The sequence below is a fragment of the Glossina fuscipes genome, unplaced genomic scaffold (assembly GCF_014805625.2).
Source record: "Glossina fuscipes isolate IAEA_lab_2018 unplaced genomic scaffold, Yale_Gfus_2 28, whole genome shotgun sequence".
NCBI lineage: Eukaryota > Metazoa > Arthropoda > Insecta > Diptera > Glossinidae > Glossina > Glossina fuscipes.
In genome coordinates, this window is record NW_023998423.1 from 9296529 (window position 1) to 9311605 (window position 15077).

The 15077-nt window shown below is 32.9% G+C and overlaps 1 protein-coding gene across 3 annotated transcripts in view; it reads right to left on the reverse strand.

Annotated features, from left to right (window-relative positions):
- LOC119636778 overlaps nt 1-15077 on the reverse strand; it is a 198267-nt gene that overhangs the window by 11490 nt on the left and 171700 nt on the right. Inside the window, exon 11 of one of the 3 annotated variants that reach the window (XM_038032384.1) lies at nt 14695-15075. The exons of the other annotated variants lie outside the window; for them this stretch is intronic. The gene's annotated coding sequence lies outside the window, so the exon portion shown is untranslated. Of the gene's footprint in view, nt 1-14694; nt 15076-15077 lie in introns of those variants that run through there. 3 annotated transcript variants of the gene reach the window in all.

Sequence of the window (15077 nt, forward strand, 5' to 3'; positions counted from 1 at the left end):
AAATCATTTTACACGAAATGATTGGCGTTTAAAATGCATTTGAACGATTTTTCAAACACATTTGTCTATCTAAAAACAAAATGTGTTTGTGAGGGCGTGTGTGTGTGTGTGTGAGTGACCTATGTAAAATGCAAAAAAAAAAAAAAAAAAAATGAAATATAAGGGACAAGCTTTAATAAATCTTTCAGCAAATAAAAAAACGTTTTCTGTTTCTTGCTAATAGATGTTTTGAACCTTCTATAATAGGCGTAGAAAAATTTATTATCAGCAAAAATTGGTTTCTTTGAAATTAATAGTTTTTTTATCAACCGCTTTCAAAAGTATGCCTGTGTCCAATAAGGTTCTTCTGTCTTGAAGGTTTATTTCATGCGATCGTTGAAACGATACGAAAGCTTTCATTATTTCTGCTGAGAAATTAAAAGTTCGGATCGTTTCGCAAATTATTTTTCAAGAAATAGTTTTTCTACTTAATACTTGCTTAATAGTTTCTTTGGGAATTATTGCTCTATTATCTGTTTAGCCGGCCCGGGGAAATTGTCTAAAACTACCTTATTTTACACTTAAAGTGTAAGCGTCTAATGCTTCTGACAACCTCTACAGTCTCATGCAGATAATATATACCTGAAGTGCAAGATTTTTATACTATTTGTTTTTCTCTTCCTATGATTGCTACGAGTAATTTTTCCAGCCAAAAAAGTGTAACCCATATACCCATGGAACTGTCAGTGCAATAGTGATTTCTGGGTGATTCTATTTCGTATCTTTTTAAAGTTAAACGAATCATGATCTCGTACTTAATTTCAGTTAAAATTACAGATATGATCGAAATTATTGAAATATTGGATTATAATAAATCGAACGGTCCGAAGTGTAAAATATCGTGACTCTGTTTTCTTCTTATACCTTCGTGGTAGATTTTATTACAAAACATTTCTTCAATAGAAATTTTGCTGAGTTGCGAGAAATGTTAGAAGAAAGAAGCGATTTTAAAAACGATATAGGGCAAGCTATTAGGGCATAATTAGATATACTTAAAGGTACAACTAGAATTGGTAGAAGTCGCTAACCCAATAGTCAAACTAAAATGCTATACAAACGAGCCATGAATGCATTATTTTGAAATACTTTTAAATATTTCCATTAATAATCTTGGTATCTTTATACCCAGCAAGGGATTTGTCATAATTCTTGCAACACTCAAAAGGAAGCTTCACAAGCCATAATCAGCACAATACTTTTATATATCATGAAGAATTCCCTTTGCAAGTTTGAATATCAATCCAATTGGGAAAAAACTTCCTTCCTCCTATCGGGGAAGGACTTCCTTCCTACTTCCTTCCTTCCTTCTTTCTTATATCGAGAAAAACCTTTCTTCCTTCCTTCTTATATCAGGATTGGCTTGATATTCAAACTTGAAAATGCGATTTCCTATGCGAAGAAATTTCATGCGAACATCAAATCACTTAAGTGATAAGTTTTCAATGTTGTTGCCTTAAGTGTGCCTGTGTAGTGAAATATCGTTTAAAAGCTTATATGACGAAAACTAAATTTCTTTCTTTCTTTCTTCGATCGGAACAACTAAAATCGTTTTATAGAATCAACCACATTATGGTTCTGAAAATAAATGTAAATACAATCCACTTCTAGTTGAGACTTGAATCCAATGTTTTTCAATATATTGCTTTCGCATTGCCATTATTCGTAGGATACAATACATATATAAAAAAATTTAACAAAAAATCCCTATTTGACGAACATTTATCAGAGGCACACTCCATTTTGATGATTCCAAGCACATTAGCCGACCAATAGACGTTATCTCGTCCTGATTTTTGATCAATTTTCCTTCCATTAGACTGATGATTGATAGTAACTCCATTGCATTTTTGTCGCCTATTTAAGCAGTTAATCTGCAAATCAATTATTTTAAACTGAAAACGTGGAAAGGTAAAATGGGTAATGTATTTTTTAATGTCTTCCGAGTCACTTAATCTGATGGAACTTTTATGTTTAAAGCAAAGCAGAAAAATTATTATACCCTTTCCTACAATGGTATATCGAAAAGAAAATATAAACTTCGTAAAGAGAGGTAGAGAGATAGTATTCATAAATTTCGACTCCTTCCATAACGCTGCATATGATAAATATTGACATTAGGAGTAGGGAGGGGGGGAGGGGGGGGATGGTAGAACTTCAGAAGCCAATAATAAATTATGAAAGAGAGATAAGAAAATAAGGCAAAGAAACCCCATAAGAGAAATACAGAAAATGAAAGCATAAAATAAAATAAAAGGAAGAAAAACCTATTAAATAACTAATAAAAGTTTTGCTAACTAATAAGCAAACAATCATTTTTATTTAATATCTTTTCAGTTGAGAAATAAGCCTTAGTATTAGCAATAATATCTAACGCATGACTCGTTTATAACTTGTATGAACAAAGTTAGTTATATATAAGCGGATATAAAAAGGATTTGTGAAACAATTCCCCTGACCACCTAACGAGTTAAGTGGAACAAGTGGGGGGTAAGGAAATAGCAAATTATGCTCATTACTACAGAGCAGACGGCAATTTTATTATGTTAGCTACACTAGCAATTTTATGCAGCAAAAAAAAAAAAAAAAAAAAAAAAAAAAAAAACTCCGTATACACATACTTCATATGTATTAATAAAATTGTCTCAGTGGTGTACGAATTGCTGTCCTTACCGTTGATCGTGGTGGCCTCAGGCTACAATTGGTGGTTGCTTACAACAATTTACAAAATTTTATAATAATTCAGCTTAATGATTGTACAAGTTACACTTATGAGTCAACGTGTGTGTGCATTTTCATTTTTGTTAAGGTGATTTTAGGGCGAATTTCGGTCCCCTATCATCCGTTAGAAATAATGAATTTTTTAGACCAATCATTAAATCGTGTTGAGACGAGAAATTCTCTTAAGCACATACTATGTAATATCGTTTATGATGAGATCGTTTATCGATATGTAGCATAAAAATATGTAAAGACATTAAGTTTTCAGCACCAGATTCAATACTTTTTATTGTACTTATGGATGTCTTACATATATATATATATATATACCGTTATCAAATATTGTAATACTAAAAGTGAGCACTAAAGAAAACTTAAGACAACATTTTAGCTGTCATCTAATGTAATGATACTATGTCCGGCTGCCAATCGAAAGATCCATATTCAACTTCTAACTTGGTAAATCTCCCTTTCATTCGCATAGAAGAGATAACCAAAAGCAGGAATCTCTCAAACATCTGTTTTAAAAAATTACAGCGACTTCTTAGTACTAATGCAGACTAAGCATCGGTTATGTACGTAGAATTTCTATACAAGCTGGATCGATTTAGTTCCTTTGCCACTTATGTACTGTGTGTAAATAATTAAATTAAGGAAAGGTCATAGATTGAGGTGTACGGTTGCAATCCAAGGAACACTTTGTAAAGTATTCGTTTTCGAGGCAAATAGGAGCAGATCATAGGCTATAGTGAGTGGTAAAAAGTCAAGCCCAAGAATGTATTTCTAGATCCATTTTTAAAGCTACAGCCGCAATCATCAGCCTATTTATGCTATTCAAAGGCAATTAATTCTCTATTGTATATCCACACATTGGACAGTCGGAAGGGCACGTGACGGTGATGAAGCACAAGTTTATCGGAAATATTTTCACAAGGTCAAACCAAATATATGAAGACTTGGTTTTTCGTCGATCAAGGAGTATTAGTGGTAACTTCCAAAGATTTTTGCGATTCTCGTGAGTGCTTGCACTTTGCTAAAATTGTGCGATTATCAGACGCAAGAAAAAGTTTTTTAACTGGTCCCGCTCGTCTCACCACTTCTTTTGCGGGTTTAAAGCACTCGTGACCGATCTAGTGATAGGACAATAAATCTGTACGTTATCTCGTGATTTCGAAGCCATCCTCTTTCTTGACTACAGCGTTATGCTCCACCTAATATATTCCCTTTTCAAGAAATACGATTTTACAGAAAAAATTTTCCAAAATATTATCTATTTCACTATCCAGCTGAGAAACCAACTAAATTAGCATTTTACTGCAAGAGCTAGCAGCTCACGTGCTCACGATTCTGGGAATTATTTTAAACAGCTTTGCCACGTGTTATTAGAACAATGTGTGAACTTTGTAAAGTCTACACCTCGTATGTTTTTTTCTTTCCCTCAGCAGAGAGAGATGTTACGTAAATACATGGATAAATGGACAGTGGGAAAAACTTATTAGAAAATCGAACGTTTATATGCTTTATCAAGTCTATGATGAGCATGTTGGCGCGTGTTGCAAAGCTGACAACAAAACTGCTATACCACTAGCTTCCAGTAGTCGATGTATACGCAAAGACGACTTCTTTGAATGGCAAGAGGACATAAGAGGTTATATAACTTTTCTATAAATGGCCACATGTGGCTAAAATTAGTTTTTAAGCTTTTTGTGAAAATTATCAACAGACGCAATATTTGCCTTTTTTGCCTTTTTTGTTTTGTTTTTTCTTTTTAATAATTACCCTTAAAATTCTTCATATCGGCACATGTTCTGTGACGAAAAAAAAAAAAAAAAAAAAAAAAAAAAACAAAGACAAATAAAGTAAAATTTTATGTTTTGATTTCATTTCGAATTTTTAATATAATATCTGACAACTGACACAAAATTCTGAGTGGAAAACTCTTTTCGAAAGTGTCCCTTTGTCTTTGTTTCTGTTCTATTATTTATTTATTTTTGTTTCTCACTAAATAACTTTGCAGACAGCTTTTGCACAAAAAGGCCTTTTGTTATTATTGCTGCTGTTGTCAATATTATTACTATTGTTTTTGTTATTACTATTATTATTGTTGCTGTTGCAATTGCCGTTGCTGTTGCTGTTGCTATTGCTATTGCTATTGCTGTTACTATTGCTGTTGCTATAACTGTTACTGTATTAGTACTTTTGTCATCATGTTATATTTTTAATGACTAGAATTTAATGGCTTATATTCTCAGTCTGACAAATGTAAAAAGGCGGAAATGAGTTCTGAAAAGTTGAATAGCACCGGATGTAAGCAGTAAAACTACTACTACTGCTGTTGCTCCTGCTGCCAGTTAGTAGTTGTGTTTATTCAGTTCAGTTATTAGAGTGTTAGAGAGCGTATGCTCCTATACTTTGCTTATTGTGTTGAAAGTTTACTTAAAACTTTACGCACATTTCAAACAAAATTTGCCCATGATTTCTATACTTTGAAATTGTGAACAAAACTAATAACAGCAAACGAACGAATGAAACAAAAAAAAAAAAAAAACAAAAAACAAAAAATCGCATATGTATTAGAAAAGTTGGCACATAAGAAGCCTGCAGTGTTAACCAAAAAAAAAAAAAAAAAAACGAGAATCAGAAAATTGAACAAATACTTTTTATTCAAAGAAATTTTGAAACAATATTTAGTTTGATTTTCTAAAATTATTTCCACTTTCTATCTCTGCAAGCACATTATAAAAAAAAAAGTTTTTCATTTGGTAATCTTTTCCCTACAGCTTGCTTAGTTATAAAGATGAAGATATAAGAAAATTGTGTCTATTGTGTTCCGAAGTTTTCATTATAAAGTACTGTAGTTTGAGGAACACTAACTGGTCTTAGTCTGGTCTTAGTTGCACCCACAATGATTCCAATCGCTTGAAAAGTGATTCTGAACCGATTGGTGAAATACTTTTCGTACAAGATACAACAGAAAAGATCGATTAGCGTATGAATGCACTTATCCACCACACGTAGTTTAAGGTATAATCAGAAAGAACGAAGAAGCATTGCTTCAAAGCTTGCTAGTCCCTTGCCTTACTCGGTAGAAGAAAGAGCCGCCCGCTCGATAAACTTCGCATATCATAACCCATGTATGAAGGGGGTGTCGTATGTATTTCCAAACATGTTTTTATACAATTCATTAGCAACTGAAGGGTAATAATAATAATGTGCGTACTGTCTTCTTTGCGTACAAGTCCTCTTGATTCATTCGGCTTTCGAAATTGTGGCAATGATGACATTAATGAGAAATTTTGACCTTAGACGAATTCAATTGTCTTTTCATCTTAAATGTTCACGGGTCATATACGAAAAAGATTTCGCTTCCGACCGTAGTTGTTTACCAGCTGTATAGCTCTTAACTCTAACCATTTTCTTTACTTTCAATGGAATTTTTGACAGCGTCTTTAGAACAAAGTTTCTAGTGAAATGCCAAGTCACTCAATACGTCTCCGATCTAAATTCTCGTTTCGTTTACCGTTTCATTATTTAAACGTACTGATGCACATTGACCTTTTGTCAGTTCTCGTGAAAGTCGATGAAAATACGGATGCCATAACGTTCTCAGTCGAGTTTTGCCTTTTTTGTCGTTTTGACCGATTGCTGTCCGCCTGTCTGATAGCTAAATGAACTCTCGAGTGTTTTGATGATTCCATATTTCATCTATTGTCCTATATCATGTGGAAAAATCCTTTTTATTTCGCCTAAACAACTCCAACAACTGATGTGATTTTTGGTCACCGGTGAGCAATGCGCATTGGTTGATGGGCCGGGATTTGATATCTTTCGAGTTTCAAAAACTTCAAATTTTCGTCTTCCAAAACTATTTTGTTCGGCATCATCGGTGTCGATATGACTTAAAATAAACAAACCACACACAAAGTTATCTTTTCGACTGTCAAAACTCGCCATAACATCTTTCAAGTCAATGCTGTGTATTGTTTGTACTTTTTCTGCCAAAAACGACGCTTGTTTAATCATAAAACAACATTCAGATTTTCCCATTGTTTCGAACCTAACAAGAGTGCCACTGTTAAACTAAGTGTAATAAGCAACGGTTGAAGGTTAGTGCTAACCAGAATCATACAAGCATGTCAAGAACTTTGCCATATAACTGTCAGACTGGAGACTTATTGAGTGATATGTTACATAAGAGATTCTCTATGACATAATTCAAGTATTATTTATCAGTTTAAGACTGCCTTTCTCTTTGACGAAAATTGAACTTTTTATATCAGATACTTCTGTTTGTCGAAAAAATTTAATAATTTTAAAATCCTCTACGCGATCCGTTAGCTATAGAGATGTAGGTTAACACCCTAATTCTGAAGTTATGGCCCATCATGGTTCATGGAAGCCTATGACTGTATTTTTTTCTCACAGCTTTTCTATATAAAACTCGGTATTCAGGAAGGAGAGTCGAAAAATTGCTTGTGGATTGCCTTGTGACTTGCCAACGCGGTTCACCTTTCTTTTTTCTTAGATTCACTTTTAAATACAATCTTTTTTTTTTTTAGACCAATAATTTAATAACCAATAATAATCCGGTCGAATATTAACTTTCTTTCAATCCCAAGGATATTTTTTAAAGACTTCTTTTTAGGACTAAAAGACTGACTTTATTTCTTAACGCAGTTTTGAGATATTTCCAAATAAACTGAGTTCGGGTTTTATTATTGCATTTATCCAGAATAAATACATAGTTGACCGAAATGTTCGACGTATCTGATGAAATTTCGATGGCGGGTATAGAAATGCATGAAAACAGATGAAATCTTTTACGGCAAATTGATTTATGCTGACGCCATAATGGATTAAATCAAATGACGAGATTACTAGTAATTTGACTTTCTAATAAAACTTAAAGGGGGTGGCATTTTACTCAAAAAAATGTAGTGAACATGCGCAGATTATTTTCAAGAAAATTCATCAATTTAGGGGAGCTTATAGGGCTTCTTTTGCTTGGTAAATATTTATTTACTACAATTAAATTAATTACTTACAAGACTAACGCCATAAATCTTTTCATTGCAGCATAATTATAATGAAAAATTTCTTAGCTCGAACTTTTTAATAAATTTTGGAATATGTTTGCTTGATATAATTTAACAATTATGTGCGCTTAGTCTTAGTTGAATTCAAGCCAAGAATTGTAAAGCATAAATTTACTACACATAGCTTACTGATTAATATTCCAATTGATTAAGAAAAGAAAAAAAAAACGGTATTTAACCTTTAGTTTGCGTCTGTGTTCCCTCCACCTATTGTCTTGTAAGACTAGAGTGACTTTTTGGGAATCTATAGAACACAAAGAAGGACTTGAGATATGCTCAGCATTTATTATACCAATGAGTTGCGAAATAGTTTCTGAATCAATTTAAGCCGATCACCTTCTATTCCTTTGACATATGTTAAGGTATTTTTACGTTCGAATAAAATTTCGATAACACTTTCATATATATGTATATATATATATAAAAATATTCATTGCGAAGATTTTATAAAATTTCTAATTTTTCTTAATAATTAACGTTGTGATGTAGGGTATTTGATCTACACTGACGTAAGTATACGGCAAACAACTGATGCAAAAACTTTCATGTTTTAGGCAAATTAAAGCGATGGTCGCGGCTTTTGCGAATGAAAGAATTTTATTGAATTGCAGGAAAAAAGTTTCAAATCATATGGATACGATATTTAATCTACGTAATGGTATATTTCAATTGCTTTATTGCTTTAATAACAATTTTCGCATATTTATACCGTACATTATTTCGTTGTGAGAACGATAGCAAGCAATATTATAATGCACCAAAAACACTAGGCATTCTGTAATGTTTAATATGCAACTGCATAGGAATACAATGTGAAAACAAGTAAAAGCACTATAGTGATCCAGGGCCGATCATTAAACACCCTACACTATCTTATATGTATTGATGTAAAGACATTTCAAAGCGAGGCGTTATATGAGAAGTAGTTGGAAAATTCGCCCGATACGATACATTTGCAATAGCGTTCGACCTGGGAGGAAAAAACGTTGGTGTACCAAATTTCATCATAATATCTCGGAAATTGTGAGAATTGAGGGAAAGAGCGCGTGATAAAATTGCGGACAGACAAGCTTAGATGCTATGTTTACATCTTTGTCAAGGGCTATGTCAACTTGGTCTGTGTGTTGCATACATCTGCAGAAACTGAATAGAACTGAATAGAATCTCCGCCAGAAGCGATGTAGCGTATTATTAATAGCATTGCGAGATATCAAACGATATAACCGAAATTCCATTTTAGGTTTCCATTACTCATTCATTCGTTTATTAGTTTTTATTAAATTTTATACGTTTAGTGTTTCAACTGTAAGGACTGTTCGTTAATACTTTTCTTCTTCTTTTTTTTTTTTTGATGTCAATAGCATGTGGAAGCTGTTAAAAGTTATATTAGATAAAACTGCAAAAATGATTGATGATAATAATGAGAGTAAGGGAAAATTTCTAATCAAAAATTCAGGCTCAGCATTACATTCAACGAACAGAAAAAAAAAAAAAAAACAAAACGAGAAAGAGAAAGAGAAAGAGAAAAAATCATTGGCAGCTTATTGCAAATTATGAGAAAGAAATATTGGAAAAATAGAAAAAGTTGAAAATAAAATGTGAAAAATAAGATAATATTGACAAAAGTCAAGAAACAAATGAGTTTTGAACTGAAACGTGCTAAAAATGTGAAAGATGTGTGCAACGAAATGAAACGACAGGCATCGCAAAATGATGGGAGTCGTAGAAACTGAATTTTTTTTTTTTTTTTTTTTTTTTGTTGACTATAAGAAAATAAACGTTAGGAATAGTGAGGGAAGCATATAAGTTATAATCATTTCTATTACATCCTTCTATTGGTTTTTCAAGTATTGATCATTCACTTGGTTTATACCTTAATTCAAAAATTAGGGATAGCTTAATATGTGCGCTTATTTATAATATTATAAAGAGGTATGAACACTTTGGCACCGTTCTAGATAACGCATTTCGACCAAGTAACACTTTAATCAAAGAGTTTATTTCAAAGATGGAAGCTTCGAGGATAATCTAATGGATGGGCCTTCAAGGCTGAATTCCATAACTACATTGGTTTTCCCTACATCTGGTGCAGCTTCAATAAACCAAGTAACCGTCTCTCTACCATTTATGTTAGCTGTTCTCAGATCGCTCCTAATTCGGATATAAACAACACAGATCTCTTTTCGATGAAATGTTGGATAGTATGAAGCCATTGAAAGGGATAATTGTTGTTGTTGATGACTTTGAGCTGCCAAACCTGGCAACTTGCCGTCTTAATGTCAATTCTGGCTTCACGATTCCATTTGGCTTTCTGGTTAGATTTGGCAAATTTCTAGAGGACGCTTTTGAGTTAAACCATCTACAGTGCAATTATATTCCATATATCAATAATAGTGCTTTGGACCTAATCTTTGCTAATACGTAGGGTATTTCAGTTAGTCGCTGTTCGCGTTTCGTCTTACCGAAAAATCCTCATCATCCCTCACCTAATCTACCAACCGAATTCAGTAAAGTCGTCAAGGCTAATCTGTCTAGCCCATCTAATCCCAACATGTGCTCCTGCCAAGACCAGCCAATGTGTGCTCCTAGCAAGACGGAATTCATCTTATTTAGAAGATTGGTAAGGGATATTAACCTATATCAGTCCAAAGTCAACATAGAGCCTTTGATATTCTAGGTTTATAAATGCCTTAATGTTGCAATCTTTTTATCTAAGCTAGTATCCCACCCTAGCATGCAAACCTAAACTAGCAAAAGTAAATAGCTAAGGGTAGATTGTTTAAAAAATTTAAAAAAAAAATTCTTCGCCCGATCATGCTACATACCCTTCGACAGAAGAAGATTCTCTCAATTCAAGCAAGAATGTTATTCTCGATGCTTGTCTAAGGTAATACTAGTCTCATTACTAATATGATTTTACGAATTCGTAAATTTTGAAAGAAAAGTTCATGGTTTTGAAAGGCCCGATGGATCGATGATTTCGAACCTTCTTGGGAATACCTTTTAATTCGATTTCAACTTTGCAACTTTAATATCTTCTGTGGGTGTTCATATCAATTAAATGAGAGTATATCCGTTTCCAGTTATCTTTGACAAGGAAATTTTGTAAGGCTTAAAATCGTTAAATTATAACTGTATGCCCAGACCAAACGGGCTTTCGTTGTGCATTCTCACAAACGGTGCAACTGAACTTCTTCGCATTACTGCATTCGCTTTCAACTTTTCTCTTGAGACAATAAATTTTCGGCGTAGTTTTTTCCTACCGCTCCATAGAACCGGCATCTTCAGGAAAACTGTAAACTTAGTATTCCCAAACTATTGAGCGTACTATAACGTCGTCCATGAGCATTGCTCTCAAGTCAGTCATTGCTATGAACCAGCATACATTCTTAAGGGATAAATCGACTACGACTATCCTCCTAGCATTCGCTTGCCATGCACCAAAGGCTTTCTCGAAAGGGCTTTTTTGCGAAAAACAAGTTTCCAACCATTTCAAAAATTAAAAGTCATATCCGTCTATAAGCGTCTTATGCACATGGCATACCTCAGACATACTATATCTTTTTTTTAGACAATGACAGCAGCGTTATAGTAGCGTTAGAATTCGGGGAGCATAACTTTAAAGCAAAAATGTCGTTATTTTACTAAGATATGTTCACTTAAAGCGAAATATGCAAATAAAACGGGACCTTTGGATAATCACATAAGATAATGTACCAAAAGCTTCGTAGAACGAAACGATCCTTTATTTTTTATTTATGCCCATCATCACATGTGATATAAAGATGCATTAGGTTTATGCAGATTTGAAATATACGCATCTTTTATTATTTCAATTGACTTAGAATCACTTCCTTTCACCAGGTCCATGCTCGGTCGGTCCGTCTGCTCTCTTATATGCTTGTGTTCAATCTACAAATCACGGATTTTCAGATATTTTGATGAAATTTGATACACCAACGTATTTTGGCCCGAAAAAGAACGTTATTCAAAATGACTGGACTGTTCGACTTCTTCCCATATAACGCATTATTTTGAAAAGTCGCTTAATGGACAGACAACCACAGATACTCGATTTGAGCTGTTTGCTATAAAGAAATGACCGAAATATAAAAAAGAGAAAACACCACAAACTAATTTTTTTATATGACCTCAGAATTTTTCATGACGGGTTGCAAGAACTCAACAGAGATTCCTCTGTTGCTAGCCTATAGAACTTAGTCACTAAGTTTGACTTTCTGAATTCAATTTTTGTTTTTTTTTTTTTTCGAAAAGGATTTCGAATTTCACATTTATACAGCTGTGTGTAAATAAAATTATGGTGAGCATTAAACAAGCGAGGAAATCATATTCGGCTGTGATCGAATCTTTTATACCCACCACCTTGATCCTAAAAAAAAAAAACAAAGATTTAAATTTTCATAGTGGGAATTGATATGATCTATGTGTTGTACATTGAGAGTAACAACCAAAAAATATAGAAAGCAAAAGTATGTACACTTTTTGTTACATAGGCGTGTGGGCGTGTTGTAAGCATACTCTTTGAGTAGTTGGCATTCTTTTTAAAATCTCTTTCAAGTTTGTCGGCCATATACTTATTTATGCGAACGGAAGTTTGTTTACCACAGATGCTGCCCGGGTGCGGACATAGACAGATGGACAGATGAGCAGAATTTATATACTTTATGGGGTTTTTAGAAGAAGTTTGCTTCGATGTGTTATAAAAATTTTGAAAATAAAAAAAAATGTGAAACACACTATAAAATTCAGTAGACGTGGCTGATTTTTTTTCATTTTTTTAGAGTACTACAGCATCGCCCATAGAATATACGTTAAACGTTTTCTAAATTCATTTGCTTTAGCTTATGAGCGATGGGTAAAAAATCAATTCTTTACTTCCTTTGAAAAACAGGGATGTCTTCAAATTAACGTGGTACATAGTAGACGTGTGGATTTGACCGGTTTGGCCCATGTTCAATACCATCGTGCATACAAGAATTTTCAACGTTTTTGCCAAATTTGAAGTCGATAGCTTCATTATCATTTCTTGGCCAAGACAATGTTTATATTACGACAGACATTAGACGGACATACGTAAAACGATGCAGAACTTCATTCCGCTCAAATTTATACATAGTTTCCCCGATCTCTGAAACTTTTGTTTTCGGCGTTACGCAGGTTTTGACGAAATGAATACACTTCTCATTCTTCGGTGAGGGGGTTATAAAAAAGTAAGTTCAAAATGAAGCTAACTTCATTGTTGTTCTCACTATTGTTTCTTTTTCATTTTCTTCTTCTTCTTCTTGTTCTAATGTGAATTCCTTACGTTTAGAGGAATTTTTTTCTTTAATTTTTTAATGCAAATAAAAATGAAATTAAAAATTTGTCAATCTACTACAATGTAATAATAAAGTTTTTCATAATTTTCTTAGTCATAAGTCTCCCTTGTGACTTGTGTGGCTTTCAGTGTAAAAATGTTGAAAATTGCAAATGATTTGTGCCGCATACAGAAATTAATGTGTTATTGTCTGATTTACATTTGTTTGAAAACCTCTAAGGTGGATTTTATTTATAATATGAAAGCACACATACACATTCATGTAAATAAACGCATGCACACATATATATTCATGTTTACATACATTATCATTTTGATACCCTAGAGTGCAATATAAACTTGTTAGGGATATGTTGAAGAAAATCACAAACATAAACACTTGACAAAATCTATATATGTATATATGTATATATGTATAAATGGCAGCAGCAACACACACACACACACACACACTCACACACAATTCACATATACTATTTACAATGCAAAGACACATAAGACAACACAAGACAAGTAAGATAATAAAGCATAACTATGTTTAAGCAAAGATTGAGCAGAGTAATGAGAAGGAGGCCTTAGAAGAAAGAGAAGAAGACAAAGGAAATGAAGAATAACTAGAAGAAGTTAGCTGAAGAGGAACATAAAGAAAAAGTAGAAGTCGTAAGTCCTTCTAGTTTCGAAAAAATAGGAACTTTCTCACTTTTACTGTAGACAACACGCAAATACATATATTTATATATATATATATATATATATATATAATAATAAGAAGGAGAAAAAAAAAAACTCTCAATAAGCTGAAGTAATTGAATACAAGAAGAAAGAGTGCCATAGAGTGTCACGTGTATATGCGGGTAAGCACTGCTAGGTGTGCGATTTTAAGGTGTAAATGTGTGTATTACGAGGAAGAAGACAAAGACATCTATGTTTTCTCTATAACGTTTCATGTGTTTATAGATATTTATAATATATATACGTAAAGCAGATATGTGTGCATTATGGTAAAACATCTTGTAATTTCAAGGTAAAGCTGAAATGATTATAACTCATCCTGTTCTCGTTATCCTTATATAAAATACATTGGTAAACACGTTGACTGTTATGCATGTTGTTGTCGTTTTGTTGCTGTTGTTGTTATTGTCTCTCTGTATATGTCATTACAACACATTTGAAGAGCTTGATAAACAACAACAGGAAATTTGCCACATAGCTGAGTAGAAATAATGTTATAGATGTACACACGTTTAGTACGTATATGCACAAACGCACAACTGAATATGTACGGTATACACTTTAACGTAGATTTGCGCACAAGTATATAAATGATGTTATTGTTTGTGTTTGTGTTGTTAGTTATTGTTGTTGTTCTTGTTGTTGTTGTTGTTGTTGTTATTGTCATTTAAGGCGGATAGATGAAGAGTTAAAGCAAGCAAATACATTAAGTTATGAATCTTTTTGTTTAACAGTTATCCCTTAACTTTTTAAGTGTTTTCCATGACCATATAACGCAGTATAGCTTAATATATGTATGTATGTATGTATGTATGAATGTATATATGTAAATAAATATATTCAATGGATGAATGTCTACGTATTTATTTATCCTTAAGCGAAAAGGAAATGATGCATTTTGTAAGTTGTTTGGAAAACTTTACTAAGGAAGTCTGTTTAGACTTTGTTTGTTTGCGTATTTGAGTAAGTGATGTTCTTGTCATTCCTGCAATGATTTAAGCTCAACTATTTATTTACAAATTTTGCATGTTTTCATGTTTTCAGGATTTTCGTTTTTGTTCTTGTTTTTGTTTTTGTTTTCTGTCTTTCTATTTGCTTTACGGTAAGACAAGTGTAAATTGTTGAAAATTTTATTTGTTAATTACTTAAAATCT